Raw genomic sequence first — 21,886 nt, forward strand, 5'->3', positions numbered from 1 at the left:
ATTCTTCATTGTATAAGACAGTTGAAGATTATATCGATGTGTGATAGATGTCAGACAGTGTATATATACCATATATCTGAACATACATACTTACAGTTCAACAACCAAACACCTCACCCACACCCACACCACACCTTCACCCAAACCCCAAAATTAACACACAAATAAAATGAAAGAAAATAAAGAGAAAATTCCTTTTTAGTTGAGGATCACATTGGAATAGATGAATGCTCTTCAGTTTAACAACAGCTTGTATTAACGCACATCAATCATGTGGATACTACAAAGAGCCACAGAGCATCTCTTGTGTTTCACTTATATGGTTTAAGTCTGTTATATCATTTTAAAGTTAATACAATCAAAGTTAAAAGGCTAGAAAATCCCATTTTAAATGTGACATAAGCAACAATAAACACAACTTAGCCTGAAATCCACTTATCCCATCGCAGAACAGCATTTAGGATTTCTCTGATTACACATCTAGATTTCTTGATGGCATGTATGATTGTTGTAGCGATCTGAATAACCAATGGCAGACAAAATATTTTACCATGGAATTCACTTTTTCAGACTTACTTTAAAACAGGCTATCTAAAACACATGTGAAATACATAGGATAAGATATGCTTGCTGTAATCTTTGGGTTATATAGCAAGTTGCAACTCTTACATTTTCATGTGAATACTAAATTCCAATGTATGATAAGATATAGCTTTAAATCCCAAACAATATAAATTCACCAAACCCCCCAAAAACATCCTTAAAATGAATACCGACAGGTGTCTACACGAACGTCATGACAGGTATGTAGACCTCTGTAGTTTTCCTGACTTCTTTGCCAGCCATATTGTCAGGTGTCAATATCCCACTGTAAAAAGAACACAAGTACATTTTTCACTTAGATCAACTGCTAACCATAATAACGTAGACCATTCACTGTAAGTCATCTCTTGTGTGTACGTTTTAGTGAATACACAAAAACAAAAAGTAAAACTTGCACATTTATGCCACTTTGTGCCAGTGGGATTTTTGTCAGGTTTTTTACACATTTTAGTAAATACCCAAAAAATATAGGAACATTTTGCTGCCTAAGATTATCCATCATTTTTCTCTTGGGAAATAAATCATCTTATTTTTTTCTCCTGAACTTCCCTTTGTAGGAGAAATGAGGAGCAAGAGACAAGCTCTATTTGAGATGAATCATCATGACCAGGAATTCTTACACTGTGTTCATTGGCTTCTTTGATTTGAATTTGATCACTGAAACAAATTCCAGAAGTTGTGTAGGCTCATGTGTAAGCCCGTCACATTGTGTTTTGGTTCTCACTGACACAAATAAAGATTAGTGGGGGGAGACAGAAGTCGGATCATTAAAGATATGTAATAAGGATCAGGTTGAGACAAGAGGAAGACCATTTCTCAGGAGCTACATACATACAAGTATGAGGAAATAGTCTAAATCTCATATTGATCTTAAATTGGGCTTGGAGCAAAGGATAGACAAAGAAGAGATCATATTTGAAAATGTTCTATCCTCTTGGAATAAGTATTCTAAAAACATGGCCTTTTGTCATCCTTGAATTAAACTACATTATCAATCTGACTACACACTGCTCCTTTGATCCACATGGCAACTATCCTTTATGATTTGGTGCCATGCAGATAGGGTGCCAAGCATGTGTTGCTGATGCTGTTTGAAGGAAATGAAGTGAGCACATGTTCAGCTGACACTCAGATGCCTGGTTAGTCGAGAGAGGTTACATTTAAAAGTTAAGTTAAAATTTATGATCTGATCATAACTTTGATCACCAATTTGTGTCTCTTCCCACAGGTATGGCTACAGCATGGGATGCAAAGCTGCTCTGTGAACACGTGCCTCTTTTACATTTACCATCCAACCAGACTCCCTTATCAAACACTAGATTAAATGTCATATTACCTTTGCATTAGAGGAGTTTGGAGAGTTTTTTCCTGTGTGGGTCAGTTTGATTCTCGAAGCCCTTGTTGTCGATCCATGCAGTTAGGGTGTCAAGATCAGCCTTTGTCATGACAACCTTGTCTTGAAGATGGTTGAACCATTTGTTGACCAAATCTTTAGAATGTTGCTCAAAGTTTATTTCGAAAATGGCAAGCCTGGTTTTACTCACTCGGTTGTTCTGAAAGTCTCTGTAGTTCTTGGCACTATTGAACTTGAATCTGGGTATTGCACCTAGAATGGTCAGTTTTAGGGCACTCACAACATTATCCTGGCTGATTGTGCGAGCCAATAGTTTCCTGAATTGGTTTGTTGTTCTACTGGGAAACTCACGTTGTATTTCTGTTGGCACATAAATAGTTGGAAGTCCAAGGCCTTTGTAATTTTCCACATCAGCAGTTGACTTTGTTGCCACAAGCATTGCTTTGGCTCATTTGCTATTCTGATTCAATTCTCCAGCTTGCGATATACTACTCACTGGTGGTTCGTGAGCTGCTTTGATGAACTGTCCAGTGCTTGGCTTGCTTTTTACATGTTTTACCCAGTCGTCGTACTTTTTCACTTTTCCATCCTTGATCACCTTTTTGTTTTCTTTTACTGTCTTTTTTAGTCCAGCTTCCTTTGCCATATACCAGTCCCCTCCTCTGATTTCATCCGTCCTCTCTTTGTACTTGATGAAAGGCTCCCATCGATCCGAGTGTTTCACTAGAGTGTCGGCCTCCAAAGATCGGAGACGGCCTGCTTCCAAGCCAATCTCTTCTTTGGTGGCCTTTGGTTTCATGCCCTGTGCCAAAGCATGAAACAGGCTGCTCTTTTCTTTGCTGGTTACTTTCACCGTCTTATTATTGATGGACACATCATAATGGCCGTCTGGGTGTTGTGAACTCTTTGGTGTGTAAATCAGTGTCACCGTTTGACTGGCAGATTTGGTGCTCGGGCTCAGCTCCTGCATTTTGGTAAGCTTGCCATGGCTGTCCTGTGTTAGGATGACAACCTTAGTGCCAGTGGTTTCTGAAAGGACTCTGATATCAAGAATAGTAGTGGCTGTCGAGGAGTCCTTGATCTTTTCAGCATGAGACTCTGAGCGTTTACCAGACTCTCTGTCCTGTTTACGTTTTGAATTCATGTCTACTGACATGTATGAGATGTATCTGTTGTTTTGTCCAGCCCTGAGTTTGTCCTCTGTTTTTTCACTCTTCAAGCCAGTTCTTACATAACCACCTATGACATTATTCACTTGGCCTACGGCCTTGGAAACAAAGTGACTGGAGAACTTTTGGTGGAACACTTCTACCAAAGCATCTGCTAATAAAGCCCTGGTTTCGTTGGCTAAATCCTGCTTGAAGTCTTTCAGGATCTTCATTTCTGAAGCAGACAGATCATTTTGTTTCACTTTCTCTGTCAATTTGTTATTCTCTTTAAATGTATTCAGCTCTTTGTGAAGGTTGGAGAAAAACTGGCTTGAAAGCCTGCGCACTGCACTGATGGCATCTGCTGCCAGTGAGGCCATGTGAATGCCTTTCAGAACTGCAAGTGTTTTGCCTTCGGCCTCTGATGCTGCACTGTCAATCACCTTGGCGATGGATGAGTTCAGTTTGTTCTGCCATTCGAGGTCAGCGTAGAATGGCTGTAAGGCTGTTTTGCTTATCTGCTTGAAAATACCCAGAAGTTTGCTCTTTCTGTTCTTATCCTGCAGGAGATCAGACATTTGTTTTTCATCCTCAAGGTGAGAGAGCAAAATGGAGTCTACCAATCCAGCCAAAGGATCCTTTTCCATGTTGGTTTTTACATCATTTGCAATAATCTTTGTAATCTCATTCTTAATGCCTTTTAGTATTTCTTGTAATACAGCATCTTCTGCCTTCCCAAATGCATAGCTAATGATTTCTTCTGCCATTTTCTTTCCTGTTTGTTTCACTGCATTCTTCATGTTTGTCTTTGTAACAACGCTAAGGCCTTCTTTAACCTGTTTGGAGAAAAACTTTGGTAATGACTTAAGGTCTTTTCCTAGTCCCTTGACCAACATTTTAGCAGGTTTGAAGCCCTTTGTAATCAGCTTTCCAACCCCAAACCCAATGAGAGAAATACCAATAGATATTGCTTTTTCTATAGCCCATGATTGCCAACTGAATTCTCCTGTAATCATGGACTCAATGCCAGTGATGCAGACTGATATTCCTTCACTGATCAGCCCCATGCCGACTTGAGCTAATGTTCCAAACGTAAAGGCAGTGAGCAGTGCCCCTCCAACAATCTGCAGAATTCCAAGACAGAACACCAGCAGAGCTTCCCATGGGAACCGAGGCTGCTCTTCCACGGAAAACACATATTCCAGACCTTTACTGTACAGATTGTAGGCCTCTATTTGGAGATCTTCATCTGTGCTTGACACCAGGGAGAACATGGGTAATTTCTTGGTTGTTGCATCCCTTCCTTTGTCTTTTATTTCCTTCAGCTTCTTGATAGCCTCACTAATGTTTTTATCAAAGTAGCTGAACAAGATGCACTTGGTTGTTAACTGTTTTTCAAGGCTGGTTGGTTGTCCACTGTTTTTTAATTCAGCAGAAGATATTTTTACAAACTGCAGGCAGACCAAGCATTCCTCACTGAGGTACTTCAGAGACTCCTGTGCTTTCTTGAGATCATTGCTGGCAGTAGTCAGGTAATCTCCCTTCTGCTGTTTTATAGAGCAGTATGCATGATTGTAAAACGCTATGGCTGCCCAACTTTCATCTTGTCCCATTGCTTTTTCAAATAGCTTCATGCTGACATCCCATTTTTTTTCGCCCAGTGCGAGATTCCCAAAGTTGATGTAGTGGTAAATGCTGGAGCATGGTGAAGTCTGACTTTGAGACTGACTTTGTGCAAGGGACAAATCAGCTTTCAAGCTCTTTTCCAATTCATTTATTTTTAAGTTGTCAATTTCCTCTGATTTAGTTTGCAACCAAATCCCCCAGAACTCATTCATGACGGCAACAACAACTCTTTGCTCATCTCCATCGGTGTTCCTGTAAATTCCCTGGAGGGTCTTGCAGTACTCTGCGAAAAGGTCCTCCCGCAGTTTCATCTCAGTTACATCAGCCATCATGTCATTTGTCCTTTCTGCTGCAAGTCTATTCCTTGTTTCCTTTACCTCCTCCAGAGAAGACACTGTCTTGAGGGACTCCTGTAGATGATCAGTGGTCATGATTATCTGTGCAGATCCAGGTTTACCCTTGCGTGCAGTTCGGCCAAATGCCTGGAGTTCCACTCTTGTGTTCTCAGAAAGGAAGGAGAGGACCACAAATAATCCCCCATTTTTGTTCACCTTTTTAGACACTTTGATGTCGGTGCCACGTCCAGCCAGGTTTGTGGCAACAATGACATCCCCAGGATCCAGTTTCTTATCTATTTTGCGCAAACTGTCTTTGTCACTCCGGCTGTAGAGAATGATTTGACCTGGGATGACACTTTGTAGCATTTCATAGACCTCTTTGGCTTTGGTAATAGTTTCACAGATCACCAAGGCTGCTCTCCCCTCTCTGTATGAATTTGGGCAAATTTGATCCATAACCACATGGGTAATTTTAGATTTCCACTCTTCAGCTGAAGTCTCCAGATTGCCCTTGACCTCAAATAATTTCCTCCGGTTGAAAGTTGGCATTTTACAGGCTGAGAGATTCGGATATAGATCCTGCAAAAACAGCATGTCAGTTTCACTCCCCAGTGTCCCCGTGGTCCCATATATTTTCCCATTGTATTTTTCAAAAAAGGAAAGGTTAGAGATAAAGTTTGTCACTGTTGAAATCGTGCTCATTTTGATTTGGTGTTTGATCTCAACAAACTGCTGCAGGCCGTCACCCCATTTCTTATTTAGTTCCACAATACCTGTGGATCTGTAGTCAACGGGACAGACACAGTCATTTTCCACAACATACTCTCGTCCTTGCCTCAGTCTCTTTGCCAGAAAGGCATTCTGAACCCAAACTGGCAATTTACTCTCTATCAGATTTTTCAAGAATCCAGGGATGCTGATTTTCCCTGTATTGTTTGTGCATGGAGTGTACTGAATCTTTTCTAAGATGAATTCTGTGATGGGATTGGCAAGAACTTCCTCAGAATCATAAAGAGCAGAACACAAGCCATCATCCAAAACAAGAAATGTAAGTTCTGGAATGTCTGGGTTGTTGTACGGTGTGGCCTTTCTAAGAGAGAGCAATCCATTATCATCTAACGTGTACACAGTGAAACCATAGGGGACATACTGCTCAATCTTTTGGAAAAAATCGATCACGTCATCCTGACTCACAGTTTTCAGTTTCCTGAGAAGTTCATCTTTTTCGCTATTGTAGATTTCCTCTGTAAATCCCTTATGCACAATCCCTGACTCTTCAGCAATATGTAAAACGTCCATGGGGTCATTTATTCCATCCATGTCAATTGAGTCAAATATGCTCTTGTAGAATGAAGAAGGGGGACCCTGTACGAATGTGATGTGTCCTGTGGACAAGAAGCCATACTGGCTGGCATGGCCCCAGATCATGGCCAGGATAACATTCAGGTGCTGCATGGAGACCATGGGGCTGGAGAGATATGTCAGCTGCACTCCCTGATCCAACAGCAGTGAGTCCACTTCATCGATGATGATACACTGATAGCTGCGATCTGTTCTCACATCCTTCATCTCAAATATCTGGCGAAGGTGATCTGCAGCAAAGGTTTCAATTGTTCCATAGACCACGTCCTTCTGGTAGCATTTTTTTCTATCTTCATCTTTAGTCTTGTTTGTGTTTGTGTCAGCCGTGATGTCAAAGTACTTGTAGAAGTTTGTCCATTCTTCTGCATCTCTTTGACATAACACAGATGAGCTGGACACCACATCAACCTTTTCGCCCCGGAATACACGCAGCGCTGCAAACATTGCTATGACGCATGACTTCCCCTCTCCAGTTCCCATCTCCAGAAGCTTTCCAGTGTCAGACAAGGCCAAGAAGCACCAGCTTGTCAACTGAGTGGCTCTGGGCCACCACTTTTCTTCAGCATTGCACACATGTACAGCATTGCATAAGACTGCCAGGATCTCCTGCAAGTCTTCTGTGTTTGTGCTATGACTCAGCTTCTTAGCTTGCTTTAGATTAGTGTGTTTTTTGATTTCACCAGATTTAATCATGTTTTGAACCCCCTTTACTATAGAATAAGACTTCTCCAGGGTTTTTTCGTCAATGTTTTTCATCTGCCGTATTTCATCAAAAAGATACTCAAGGCTTTTTATTTCCTCATCTTCAAAGCCTCTTTCCAAATGCTGCATCACTTTCTTAGTATCAAGCATGCTCAAGAGCTCAAGGAGAGACTGATTCTTCTCATCTGTCCACCTAGAAGACACTTGATATGTTTCTATCAGATGTAAAATCTTCATGATAGAAATACAGTCTTTATCGTGATGGTGGTCAGTTAATGTTACAAGGAGGGCTACAACTTCCTCTGGTGACCATCTTTTTTGTGCTGTAAGATTTGACACCATCTGGAATTGCCCTGCATGGGAAAAAAGAATCTCCAAACACAAGTTGCCAACCAGGGATGCCCCTTGTTTCTCACATTCCGTTTCTCCACTAAACTCTTGAAGGAGTTTCTCAAGAATGGACAGGATGTAGACCTTATTGGAAGGCAAATATTTTCCAGTGCATTTTTGTGAAATCGCTATGACTTTACTGTCTTCATCTGTGCGTTTGTTAAGGTTAGAATGGAGGACCTGAAAAAGAGCCTTGATAAATCTGTCTCTCAGTTCCATCTCCTCACTGTAAAAAGTACCCATAAGGCTTTGCAGAGTCTCTGAAGCAAACACCAAAGCATCATTTTCCTTGAGCACTGAGAGTTCCAGATTATAGGAAGCACTGAGGCATCTGTCTTCAATGAGAAATCCTCGACTAAGGAGAGGGCTCCCCGCTTCCATTCCCTTCAAGCCACATTGAAGGTAATCAGACACAAAGTCATCCATTGTACCATACACAATGTCGGCTTCATAGACATCCATCAATGATGTGTTATCTCTCCTCAAGTTTGTGTTGAGTGAAATCCCCAGGTGCTTGTAGAAGTCAGACCACTCTTTAGTTTGATTGAGTGAGTGAATGTTAGAGCTCAACACAATGTCCACTTTCTTTCCCATGAGGACGTTTGTGGCTGCAAACATGGCTGTGACACATGGGTCCAACTCCACACCAACAAATCCTAGTGTTGCGGTCTTCTCAGTCAGCACCAGCACACACCACCTCAGCATCTGCAGCACTGTTGGCCACCAGCCTTTGGTGTCAGACATTGCTTTGCACAGCTGAGAGAGTGAGTTTTGGATTTCATTTGCAGGCAGGTTTCCACTTTTAAAGGAATCTCTCATAAAAGGTTCACCTTTTGGGGCATTTTCTGAATATTTTAGGACACCATTGGTAATGTTTTTCATCATGGTGACAACAGAATCATCTAAGTTATTGAGTGTTTTTAATTCTGCTAGAGCTGAATCTAGACTGCTCTCATCTTGTTTTCTGAGAGTCTTACAGAAGTCAAGTAGGAATCTCTCAGGGCCAAGGACGTCCAGAGCTTGGGTGAGGGAGTGTCCGGAGTCATCTGTCCACTCTGGTGATAGGTCATACACTTGTACTAATGTGAGCACTTCAGTGATGGGAGCATCCTCTTTATATTTCTCTGACAGCACTTTGAGCAGAGTCACTGCCTCAGTTGGTGTCCATTTGTTTGTTTGCACAATTCTGAGGAGTATTTCATTGAATCCTACATGTCTCTCCTTGCCATTTAGATGTGTGAGTGTGGATAGGAGAAGCTCCAAGCACTGGATCTCCATCTTCAAAATGAACGTGGATGCTCTTCCAACTGCACTCTGTAGTGATGTTGTGAGTGTGCCCAAGAATTCTATAAGAAAGAGATCTTCAGCTGTGAGGTCCTGCTCAGCCCATTGTTTAGCTATGAGAGCTGCATCACAGCTGCCAGGGTCAGTGAAGAAGTGCATCAGGTTCAGGTACAGGGCTTGAGTCAGCAGGAAACTCTCAGAGACATTGCATGCTGATTGGCTGATGTGGCTCACCAGGGACTGCACATGATTGGAGATGCCCTTCAGGGAAACTCCCTCAGATATCTCCAGGGACAGGGCACACAGCTCTGTGATTAACACCTGGGCATGCTGCAGAGTGCTCAGAGATGGAGGAGCACTGATCCATTCATCAAACAGGAGTTTGTCCAGGGCTGACAGGATGCTGCCCAGCTGGTCAGCACTCAGCTGAACCAGACTGAGGTCTGACACCGGGATGCTGCATTTTGATGAAAGAGTTTCCAGAAGATCATCATAATCAGATTTGTACTTTGCATCAAACTCATCCAGATGGCTTATTAGAACGCGTTGCTTGTACACAAGTTCCTCTTTTATGGTGCTCTCTTCATGCTCTTCCGCTTGCCTTTGTGATTCCTCAAGCCTTTGATTCAGTTCTTCTTGTCTCCTCTTTTCAGCCTCTTGAGCCTTTCTCTTTCTCTCCTCTTCTTTTCTCTGCTCCTCTCTCTTTCTCTCCTCTTCTTGTCTCTGCTGCTCTCTCTTTCTCTCCTCTTCTTGTCTCTGCTGCTCTCTCTTTCTCTCCTCTTCTTTTCTCTTCTCCTCTCTCTTTCTCTCTTCTTCTCTCCTCCTCTCCTCCTCTCTCTTCCTTTGTTCCTCATCTTCGATTTGCTTAAAAAAACAATGTTGGCATTTGTATTGATTATTGTGACCGACTGGTCTGTAGTATTCTCCTCCATTGAAGACATGAACATGTTGGCCATGGAGAGTAGTTTGGTAGAAATTGTCAAAAGAATGGCACGGAGGCAAGACTTTATCACATACACAGCATCTCAGGCGGTTGCCCATGTTACTCTCTGATGGTACGTTCCCCATTTTTAATTAATTTCTCGGTAGCTAAGCAATGAAGTGTGACCAGATAATTCCTGAAAGATAAAAGAAATACACAAACACATACAATTTAATTACTACCAACAACTATTTGTGTAAAATTGAACTTAATGACATTATTATCTACCTTCTAATTCTACAAACGTCTGCCTGTCTGTCTGAATGTGGAATGTATATCTCACAAACCATTCATCTTATCAACTTCACACTTGGTATGTGTGTTGTTATTGTCCTAGGGAAGGGCAGTGTCGAATTTATGCATACACAGTATGTTCAATTTCAATACAAAGGTAATAAACAGGTGACCAGTGCACTGTAGCAGTCAGTGGGGACAGGGCAATGGGCCTGAGTCTGAGGACCGAGTTGAACATGTCCTCTTTTACGTCCTCAGATCAAATTCAACAGCAGTTGGCAAATGGGTTAAATTGTGGGTCTAAATTGCTACCAGATTATTTGATAATTTTTTTTCATCATTCACAAACCATTTCACCATTCAGTTTCATTTTTTGAAAAACATTGACTATCAAATCTTCATTGCAGATAAACCAGGTAGGATGAACACACAGTTTTTTTTAACTTCACTCTGTCCCATAGACTGCTTATAAAAAGCTATGCACAAGCCATCCAGCACACAAACATTAAAAAGTAACAGGATAATGTTTGAGGAGGACTCACTAATGACGAGGAACAGACCAAGTACACAGCCCATTCCAAACAGGATTAAAACAGGTACTGCGTTAGTAATGGTGAAACGTGCAGCATCGAGCACTCTTATAAAGAGCGACTTCCCTTTATCATTAATTTTCAAGAATATTCTCCATTTCTAATCCAGCCAAGAGATTGGAAAACTTTTCCCAGCCTTTTAGTGTTATTGCTAACGGACACGCCCCCTTCAAATGTCACAGAATTAAAAACAGATACAGTCTGCCAACAGAGACAAAGCCATGTCCAAGGCTAGATCCAGTGCCACCCCTGAGGACTGGTTAGCGTTCATACAACAAAGAAACATCTGCACTACTATGATCAGAAAAGCTTTATAAACTGAGTGTCAAGCTCAGATTGTCCTCTTCACCGTCCCTACCGATTGCACCAGTAGATGGTAGCAGTGACTCAATGTTCACTATAAACCTCTTTTCCACTCCTCTCACTTTGAATTCATGTCAGCTGCTTTTGTGGATATCACCTGTAGTACTTAGGTTCTTAAAAATGTTTTACCTTTTATGTCAGGATATCCTAAGAATCCTACTGACATGACCAGCATGGTTAGTAGGCTACATTTATTAATGAAAAGACATCAATATGGAAGTTATAGGGCTGACAAAATATTTGCTTGCATTGATTTTATGGACTCAAAAATATCAAAGTCGTTATGGACTTAAAAGTGAATACAGATTTAGGACAACAACTGCCCTCAGCTATTATTGTGCTATCATTGAGACTAACACTGTAATTAAAATATGTACATGGAATATTAGGGGCATACATAATACATTTTTTTGGGGGGGGTTAACACTTCCCAAGCCCAATGATGAGCAAATAACAGAGTTTAACATAACAATGGAGGAAATGACTAATATTAAGTTAGTTTTTACGCCTGCAGCAACTGATTGATGCTGGTTGTGTTTAGTGTATTCATGTGAACTGTGTGTTAATGCCTGCAAGCCCATTCTCCCTCAGTGTAATATCAAAATTGAAGAGAGTTGTATTTATTCTTCACACTTGATACTGGAGTTAAAATATGGACCCAGCCAAGAGTCACGCCTTCTGTTATATTTTGTTATTTTACCTGACATCTACTTTAAAAATTGTAGTCAGACTCTGATTAAATACGCAAGTACTGCTATCCTACAAGTAGGATAGCAGTAAAAATATTTATTTGCAGTTACATTATGACAGTCAAGATATTTGATATAGTTATCATATGATAGTAAAATACTTGATGTAGTTTAAGAACCACAGTATTAGTGTTTAATCAAGTATCAAGCAAAATCATTGGATGCAGTTAACCAATCAAAGTAAAAGTATTTGATGTAGCTACAGTATGACAGTAAAAGTACTTTAGCACTTTAAGTATGATGATATAAGTAAGCTCCTTTATGTAGTTAAAAAAGAACAGCAAAAGTATTTCATGTGGTTAGAATATCACAGTAAAATAATTTAATGAAGCTAAAGTATGACAATAAAAGTATTTTGTAAAGTCAAAATATTTAATTTTTTAAATGACAATAAAAGTTTATTTAATGTATGTGTTACGTGCCGTGTTTTGTTTCTTTCTCTCTCTCTCTCCTCCTCCAGGTGGGTGCTCTGGAAGCACCTCCACTGGCACAGCTGAGGCCACTCTGGAATCAGGGTGTGGCCAATAAAACCCTGAGCAGAGCATCAGCTGTTGCCAGTGGGCCAAACGGCAGTTTGGAGAAGTTGCGTGGGGACATACTGTGTGGCCGTATTGGTGTTCCGGTGTGGAGTTGTTTACGAAGTTCTTTTCGAAGTTGTGGATATTGTGCATAGTTAAGTGTTCTTCTGTGTTTCTTTTTCCACTTCCGTTTTGAGAAGGGTGTTTTGTTTTAACCCTATAGTTGTTTAATAAATACTTGTTTCATTTAAAACGCATCCTACTGATGCATCCTAATGACAACATCGTCTCCTTTGGCGAAGGATGAACCTTCGCCGCACCTCAATGTTTACACAGTTAGAGGAAATGTCACAATTCTGACCATGATCCAATGACTTGACTGAGCTCTTTTGAGCTGTGTATTGTAAAGCAGCCAGGAGCAGTTCATTAAAGTAAAAACATGTCACTTCCTGTAGCCAGCAGGTGGCGCTGTGATTTTAAGTCAAGATTTCTGTGTAGATGTCACCAAGCCGGGACTCTTGTCTTACATGTCTAGTTTGGACTCGATTGGAACAAATATGTCAGAGATACAGAACCTCATGTTTTGATGGCGTGTAATCAAACTTTGACGCCACGCCACGGTCACACCGTGTGACGAAAAAACGATCTTTGAGTTAGTTTTTTATCTCCATCTTGTTTAAATGACACTCATCTCAATATGAAGTTGATCTGATGAAAGCCCTGGGACAAGTACGTCAAAGTAAAAATGTGGAAAATAGTCAAAATGGCGGGCTTCCTGTTGCTTTTTTCCAATTGCACCTCTGACCTTTTTTGTTTGTCTGGTCATGATACACCTGGGCTACGATTTTTGTGAAGATCGGCGAAAGCTAACTGAGGGGCTTTTCCTTAGATGGCGCTGTTGAGGCATTTTTCCAAGCCCATTTCAAATTACTCCAGAATACAATAACGTTTTGGGGTTTTGAATTCCCTGCAAACTTTGGTAACGATTTGAGCATGTCTAGGCCCTGAAAAAGCCCCAAAAGGGAAATACAAATCCTTCGAAATACAATAGGGCCTCCCACCGACGGTGCTCGGGCCCTAATAAGAAAAATCCTTACAATTTCAATAGGGCCTCCCACCGTTCGGTGCTCGGGCCCTAATTAAATCATTGTGCTGTGATGTGTCTCCTGTGACTGATTTCTGATTTTGGCTGACATGATCTGATACACTTGGATAGACAGTTATTGAAATGAGCACAGCGCTGCTGATATTTGTACCGTTAACCACTACTTGTTGAGACCTGTCCTGTAAGGGGCTTTTATCCAAAGCATATAATTGTTAACATCTCGACTCTGTCTAAACATATGCTGCACATAATTCAACGCCATGATCCCCTGACACATGACATGACATCTATCTTGGACATCTAAGTCTTGGCTAGTGTCCAAATACATTAATCACAATAATCACAATCACACAAAACAATTCATTTGTAAACAAAACAGTTTGTAATAAGTTCACTGGGAAGCATGCAGCTCAAAATACATTTTCCAGAATAAAATCATGTACTTACTGTCAATGACGTTTGCAGCCAACACTGAAGCTCATGAACTCCTTTCTGAGTGAGACGGTAGCACACAGAACAGACACAGCTGTATCAGACAAATACTCCTGACAATAATACCACACAAACAATGAGATACAGTGAAATGAAAAAAATGATCTTAAACTTAAACTAAACTAAACTTAAAATAAAATAACCTAAGGAATGTGATAAAAGTCTGCACCTCAAGCCTGATCAACGCAGAGCTTTAGAAAAGAGGTGTGTCAGTGGAGGTCCAAAATGCTTGATTGCTTGAATCCATATATAGAGACACAGAACTGTGATTTTTGCTCATTAACCCTTGTGTTGTCCCTGCCGCTATCTACATAACATAATAACATAACATAATAATAATAAAAAGACTAACCTCTGAACGGAACCAGTTTCTTGTCCACGGTCACTTCGGGACCCGGGTTGTAGAATGCGTGGCCCCACCCACGCATTCGTCGCATTCGTCGCATTCGTCGTCGTCGTCGCCGTCCTCTCTGTCTTCTTCTCCATCTGCTTGTCCGTCCGCTTCTCGGTCTGGCTCTTTCGCGTCCTCTTCGGGTTCAGAGGATGGTTGCTGGGAGAATAGTTGTTGGAGAACCTGTTCTCTGGTGAAACGCGCCTGACGTGACATCGTGACATGGTCAGGGAGGGTGGCACACGGAGAATGGCACACCGGCTTCTATGTGGGTCTAATGTACCCCCCTAGATTACAATTGGAATCAGGTGTGGGTCTAAATGACCCCCCAGGAGAATCGAGAATGACAATCCATTGGTCTCAATTACCCCAGGAGAATTGGATAATGACAATCCTTGGGTCACCCTAACCCTGACCGGCCAGGGCTTGCGGATGATCACATGCACGTACGCACACACACACACACACACACACACACACACACACACACACACACACACTCTGGGTCAATTCGACCCAGGAACAACACAAGGGTTAATAGTGTTGGTATGTACTTTACTGGTACAGTGTTTGTACAAAAAATAACCCTGCAACTCTTATTACAATGATTATACTTTAACTAAATAATTTGCTGCAGATCACAGGCTATTCTTATATTATACTCTATAAAATAGTGCAATAAAGTGTGAGAATATCAATATAAAATATATTAGTATCCTTACTATTATATTTATAGGAGCATCATATAAGGAAGAGTAAGGTTTTTAAAGTTAATTTAAAGATGTGTAAGTTGTGCATCATTCAACAAACTGATATGATTTTATGGTATATGGTGTTGTGCAATAGTAGGTAGACTTGATGTTGGCTAATTAATAATCATAAAATATGATTATTAAAATAATACAATTATTTATTAAAAATAATACAATTATTAATTAAAAACGATAAAGTTATCAATCAAGAATAATGAAATTATTAATGAAAAACAATAAAATTATCAATTAAGAATAATAAAATCTGTAATTATAATTTATAAAAGACGGGGCACCACCCTGGTATCAGGGACCAACAATCAATCTGTAAAGATCAGTCTCATAAAATCTCAATATTTACTATTAATGATTATAAAATGAACAGTGAAGGTTAAAGTTCAAGCACTGGCTATCATGTTCCAGCTGTATTCACATACATATTCACAAATAATCACAAAAATACCGGTACTTTAAATACAATAGAATTTATTAAAGATAATAACATCAATGTTAATTAATGACTATTATCCTAACAAGAATCCACTATATCAAAGATCACAACACTAGCACCTAACACGATTTATAACACACATGCAATACCTGTGTGTAGGTCTGTGTGTGTGTGTGTGTGTGTGTGTGTGTGTGTGTGTGTGTGTGTGTGTGTGTGAGAGAGAGAGAAGGGGGAGTCAAGATGGCGTACGAAGTCACGGGGGATGACGTCGTATTACTGAATTCAAGATGGCGGTCTAACCGCGTGGTATCGTGTTACTGAATTCAAGATGGCAGTCTAACCACGCGATTTGACGTAGGATCGAATTCAAGATGGCGGTATAAACTCGTGGTTTGACCAACAGGGAATGGAGAACAAAGGGATGCTTTGGTTTATCTCGTGGTTCAAACCGCCGAATGGCGTCGAGATGCGATCGCACTATCTAAGTCCCCGAACGGGTATAACACGTGAATTATGTGGATGCAGGTCAGAACGTGTGTGCAGGCGGGTTTAGGAGAAAAGAGAGAGAGAGAGAAAAGGAAACATGCAAAGAATGATCAGAGGAGATCTCAAACACCGCCAGAGACAGTTTTGCGGGGACTATACCACTCGGTACCCAAGCGGACGAACTAAGATCCGTCCAGCTGTGTACCGATCTTTTAATGGATTAAAATCTCCGCAAAATTGGTCTAACGGTAAACAGTGCCGCGGTCCCGGCAGACGTCACTCCAGTGCCGACGTCCGGGGTCCCGGCTACGATTTTGACTGTCCGGGGTCTTCCTACTGTTTTGACTGTTTTCTGTGCACTTAGCTGATACAACATCAATGTCTTCCACCTCCTGTTGACCTTTGTGCAACTGTGTGCTGGATTTGATTCCCCTTTTTTTTTATAACAGTGATGCCAGACAGCAGACGGTCCTGTCTGCTTTCTGTTTTGTTTCCTGTTTATCACATTGTATAAAAACCTTCCTTTTTAACTTCTCGTTGTTGCACTCTGAGCCATGTTGCTGACTGTGTAACCCTCTGCAGAGCTAATAATTAAAACTCTAAGGCAACTCTGGTCTGAGAAACTCATTATTTCAAATCTCATGATAAATTTCCACGACAACTTCTTTATGAAAAAGGCTCAGAGGAAGATTCTTCAATGTTGCCCAGGTCACACTGATGATGGAATGTGGACATGTAATCTGATGTGTTCTGATGTGTCTGCGTCTTGTCAAATGGTTGATCACACCTGTTTAGCTTTGGATGGGAAAATACCTTAGGAGATGTGATAATGTTCACCCTCTGCTGCTCATGTTACAAATGATGACAGATGGCTGCAGATAAAGTGTTAAAATGGATGCAAGGATAATTACTATTTACTCTTTATTCTTGAAGGCACTGTTGTTACGTTCACTTACAGGATAACTATAGTGTCTGCAGACTGAAATCTATCACTGTTACATAATCCCTTGTAATGTAAAAAAAACAATTTGTTACAATGTAGACTGATATCAACTAATGAGAGCAAATAAAAATTTGACCCACAATAAATACAGAAGCCTGATCATCTTCAACTTATCATTAATGGAGAATAGAAGGGCCACTAATCTAAACTTAAACTAAACTTAAAATAAAATAACCTAAGGAATGTGATAAAAGTCTGCACTTCAAGCCTGATCAACCCAGAGCTTTAGAAAAGAGGTGTGTCAGTGGAGGTCCAAAATGCTTGATTGCTTGAATCCATATATAGAGACACAGAACTGTGATTTTTGCTCATTAATAGTGTTGGTATGTACTTTACTGGTACAGTGTTTGTGTTACCGGCGCCAGACCTAGGGGAAATCTGGACCGGCAGCCAGGGTTACACAGGCTAGGGAGCGCTGCGTAACCAATAGATACATAGATATAGTCTCTGTGGATTTAAGAAGGGAGGAGACTAAGTTTAGCGTCTTGCTCAGACTGAACTCATTTATTATGAGATGCACATGCGCTGAGCCTGTGCTTATAGTCGCCCTTCAGGATCCACCGCTGTACCAACAGCACCACCTACTGACGTGGAGTATAATTGTCATGTGAAACTGTTAGAATAGTTCAGTTGTCTTCCAAAAAATAGGGGGGGTATCTCTTAAAATAAAAACTAAATGCATAGCATTTCCAACCTATTACAAATACATTGACTGATTATTTATTTCCAGTAGAACTGATGAACTGATGAGATGGTTTGATGAGGTTCAGTATGAATAAAGCTAAATGTATTTGTTTTCAATGTCAGTGTGTTGGATTTCACTGCAGACTGTTCATTATATCTCTCTCCAGTTGTTTAACTTGGCACTAGGGCACCTAAAACGATTCCTTCCTTCACCCGCTGTCATCATCTGTTGTAGGTGGACTAACCTGCTAACTACTGCACCCCCTACACAAATCTATGACGCCTAATGCCTTGTGCTGTTTTCAGTTGCAGAAGGATGCTGGTTTAGTGTGGATACAGCACTTGTTTTAACTGCTTATTGTTACTGTTGGCTAACAACACAGTGACTGACAGTAAACACCACTCTGGCTCCATTTGAATGATTGAATTGTATTTAGCTTTATTCTTTTCTGCTGAGCAGACTTCACTGTGGGAAAGTTTAGTGTATCTACTGGATGATGTAACTGACTATCTCTCTGACTGGAGGCAGGGTAGGAAGAAGATCATCTCATTTCAGTAAAGACCATCCTTTAGTGGCAGCAGTCCTTCTGTTTCATCAACCAACTCGAAGCTATCAACATGTACACAAATGCGCCGAATAACCATTCTCCTGTAATGTTGTGTTTGAATACATGTTAAGAATAACTGCAGATGTTTGTCACAAGGAGTTCATTTGTAGAAGGAGGCAAAACAAAGTGCTCCTCATGTATATTTTATCAGCTATTTCTTATTTTAGTTTCTTTATTTGTTTCTATCTGATTTGTTCTCTTTCATTGTGAAGCACTCTGTGACTATTGTCTGTGGAAGGTGCTTTATATAATGGACATTGGTAGTTTGCAATGCAAACATTATGAGCCACTATCAAATAATTTTGTTGTCTGACAATAATTTAACAAATAATTTTGGTTTTTGTGCATAGATTAAGACTGAAAAAATATAGAATTTGTAGTGTTGGAACAGAGAACAACTTACAGACACCTCACGGTTATCTTTGGCTAGTAGTATTGATTTTTAAAAATCAGTGATGAAGATTGATTAACCCTTGTGTTGTCCCTGCTTCCCCCGGCTGTTGGCCCCCTCACATAGCCCACCCCATATTAGGACGCACACGTAGGGCAATAGACAAGTGAGCAGCCCTTGCAGATGTATTTGTTACACCCGCGGCACATGGTGTGAGTTTTACAGTCCTTTGTCCTGGGGCATATCTGACACCTCTTCCTCTTACTCGCCCCGAGCGGGGCTGCTGCTAGGGCTATGGAGGAGGCTGGATGCTCGGGTCGAGCGTCGTAGTCAAGAGCTCTCTGTGCGGCGGCTTTTACAGCCTTCACAACCGCGGCGGACGCTTCCATGCGGGGGATGCGCTCCCTTCGTGCGATGAACGGAGTCACGAGAGCCTTTCCCAGCTGCTCTAGGAACACCCTCCGCTTGTTCCGCTTGCCCGGCATCCAGTCTGGGTTAATCTCTCTCCATATCACGAAGGCGTTGTAGGAAGAGACGTCGATAATGTTGTGAACGACAACCAGGGGCCAGCGTGCGGTCATTCTCCTGCAGCTGTACGTTCCGATCACCTTGTCTAGGTTGTCCACGCCACCTTTGGCTGCTCGCCACCGCGAGCAGCCCGGTCGGGAGCTCGGGCTTGTTCTTCCGAACCGTGCCGACCACGGTGAGCTTCCTCTCCAGGAGCTGCCGCGCGAGTTCGTAGGAGGTGAAGTAATTGTCGCACGTGACGTTACGACCGTGCAGTCCCTCCGTTACATCGAGCACTACCCGCAACCCCTGGTTCCGTTCTGGGTGTCCGCCGCTCGGCTTTCCGGTGTACACTTGCATCTTCCAAGCGTAGCTTGATTTCGCATCGCAGGCCACCCACGACTTGATCCCGTATTTCGCCGGCTTGCTGGGCATGTACTGACGGAATGGACACCGGCCTAGGGAGAAAAACAGGAGGAGAAGATAGCAGCTGCTATCTACATAACATAACATAACATAACATAACATAATAATATTTTTTTTTTAAATCAAAAAAAAAGACTAACCTCTGAACGGAACCAGTTGCTCGTCCACGGTTACTTCAGGCCCCGGGTTGTAGAGGTGCGGTAGCTGCGACACCCACGCATCCCAGACCTCTCGCACGGCCGCCAATTTGTCCGTGGCTCGTCTCGTCTCGCGGTCGTCGAAGCGCAGCAGTCTGGAGTACGTGTGGAAGAGTTTTAGGGGCATCGTGGCACAAAATATCGCCCGGCCGCTCTCGGCGTCTCACAGGCTGGCAGCGGCCTCGCCCCGGGACCTGTACACGCCCGCCAAGATCAGCAGCCCTACGTAGGCGCGCAGGTCGGTCTCGTTCATCCCTTTCCATTCTTCGCCGTATTTTCGACGACCCTCCCGATTCGTCATCTCCAGGATGATGTTTTCTACCGTCGGCGTGATGAACAAGCAGAACGTCGAGGCTAGGTCACCGGTGCGGGATGTCGCGTGGATCGTGGGGCCCCGGGGGACCCCGCTTTGAGCCGCAGCAGAGGAGGAGGAGGAGGAGGAGCAGTGGCTTCGCCCTCGAGGACCATGTTATTTCCCCGTTTCTTGACGGGAAGGTCTCTCTTTCCACGAGTCCGGTGGTGGTGGTTGTGGTGTCGCCGTGGTCTTGTTCTTCTTCTTCCAAGGATGACGAATCTGCAGAAGCATCACCCACTGTAGTCTTCATCACCGTCGTCGTCGTCGTCACCGTCGTCGTCTTCGTCGCCGTCGTCGTCGTCGTCGCCGTCGTTGCCGTCCTCTCTTTCTTCTTCTCGGTCTGCTTTTCTGTCTGCTTCTCGGTCTGCTTCTCCATCTCCTTGTCCGGCCGCTTCTCGGTCTGGCTCTTTCGCGTCCTCTTCAGGTTCAGAGGATGGTTGCTGGGAGAATAGTTGTTGGAGAACCTGTTCTCTGGTGAAACGCTCCTGACGTGACATCGTGCCATGGTCCGGGAGAGTGGCACACGGAGAATTCTATGTGGGTCTAATGTACCCCCTTAGATTTTAATTGGAATCAGGTGTGGGTCTAAATGACCCCACAGAGCACCACAGCGCCCTCTCTGGGGGTCTAAATGACCCCCCAGGAGAATCGAGAATGACAAACCATTGGTCTCAATTACCCCAGGAGAATTGGATAATGACAATCCTTGGGTCACCCTAACCCTGACCCTGACCAGCCAGGGCTTGCGTATGATCACACGCACTCACTCACGCACGCACACACACACACACACAGACACACACACACTCTGGGTCAATCCGACCAACACGAGGGTTAAAATCTTTGGCATGGCTACTCACAAACAGCGCAAGCAGTTTATGGTCATCTCCCAGAGTTCCTTGCAGGATGTGACACAGTTTATTGGATGACTAGAACAGCAGCAGCCCCGATATCATTTGTCCACAGATGGGTTTCGGACCAATGTCATCATTAAGGCTAGATACATACTACTACATTTTGGTTTAACAATGCATCACCTTTGTTACATTTACATGCAAGTGTCCACACTACTCTAGAGCTTTCTAACCCATACAAACAGAAGAGTTTGAAAATGGTGCCGTTTCAGTTTGAAAACTCCAGGAATGTGTCTTTGTGTGGAAAGGTAGACACTGAGGCACTGAAACATAGATGTCCACATTCACATTTTGATTGGGTAGGTTCTCATCAGTCATGGCTCGACCACCAGTGGTGAGAGAGGAGAGAGAGACCAGGGACCATCCTGTTTCACCTCTGACAGACTGGTTGTTATAATGAGAATAATAGGAGCGATAATCATAGATGTGAACTGTTATTAATGATAACAGAACCATTTAATATAATAATAACAATAATGATGACAAATAATAATAATAATAGTTCTAATAATAATTGTTGTAGTTGTAACCAAGCAACTAATTGAAAATAGACAATCTGCTTCCCGTTACACTGACACACACACACAAATGAAGTCTGAGAAGGAAAACAGAAATTGACACCATACCAAAAACACGAAAGAAAACACTTAAGTAAGACAATACAAGCTGTGACCATTATAATGCTAATTATTTTACTTTGTGTATATCATTGTTCTGTTATATTTCTTAATGATTGTTAATTTTTGGGTTGCAGTTTATGTTGGGATTCCACATTTGCAATTTAGAAAAAAGACTAAACTAATGGCAGACACCTCTCCATTAATGTTAGACACCATCTTATCTCATCAATGTTGAATTTGATTTGATTGATTGATTGATTG

General features: G+C 42.0%; 1 protein-coding gene across 1 annotated transcript in view; it reads right to left on the reverse strand.

Annotated features, from left to right (window-relative positions):
* Positions 1-341: 341 nt before the first annotated feature.
* Positions 342-21,886, reverse strand: part of LOC117767802 — a 33,194-nt gene continuing 11,649 nt past the window's right edge. Inside the window, exon 2 of the mRNA XM_034595675.1 lies at positions 342-868. The gene's annotated coding sequence lies outside the window, so the exon portion shown is untranslated. The remainder of the gene's footprint in view (positions 869-21,886) is intronic.

Source organism: Hippoglossus hippoglossus, chromosome 9 (genome assembly GCF_009819705.1).
Source record: "Hippoglossus hippoglossus isolate fHipHip1 chromosome 9, fHipHip1.pri, whole genome shotgun sequence".
Lineage (NCBI taxonomy): Eukaryota > Metazoa > Chordata > Actinopteri > Pleuronectiformes > Pleuronectidae > Hippoglossus > Hippoglossus hippoglossus.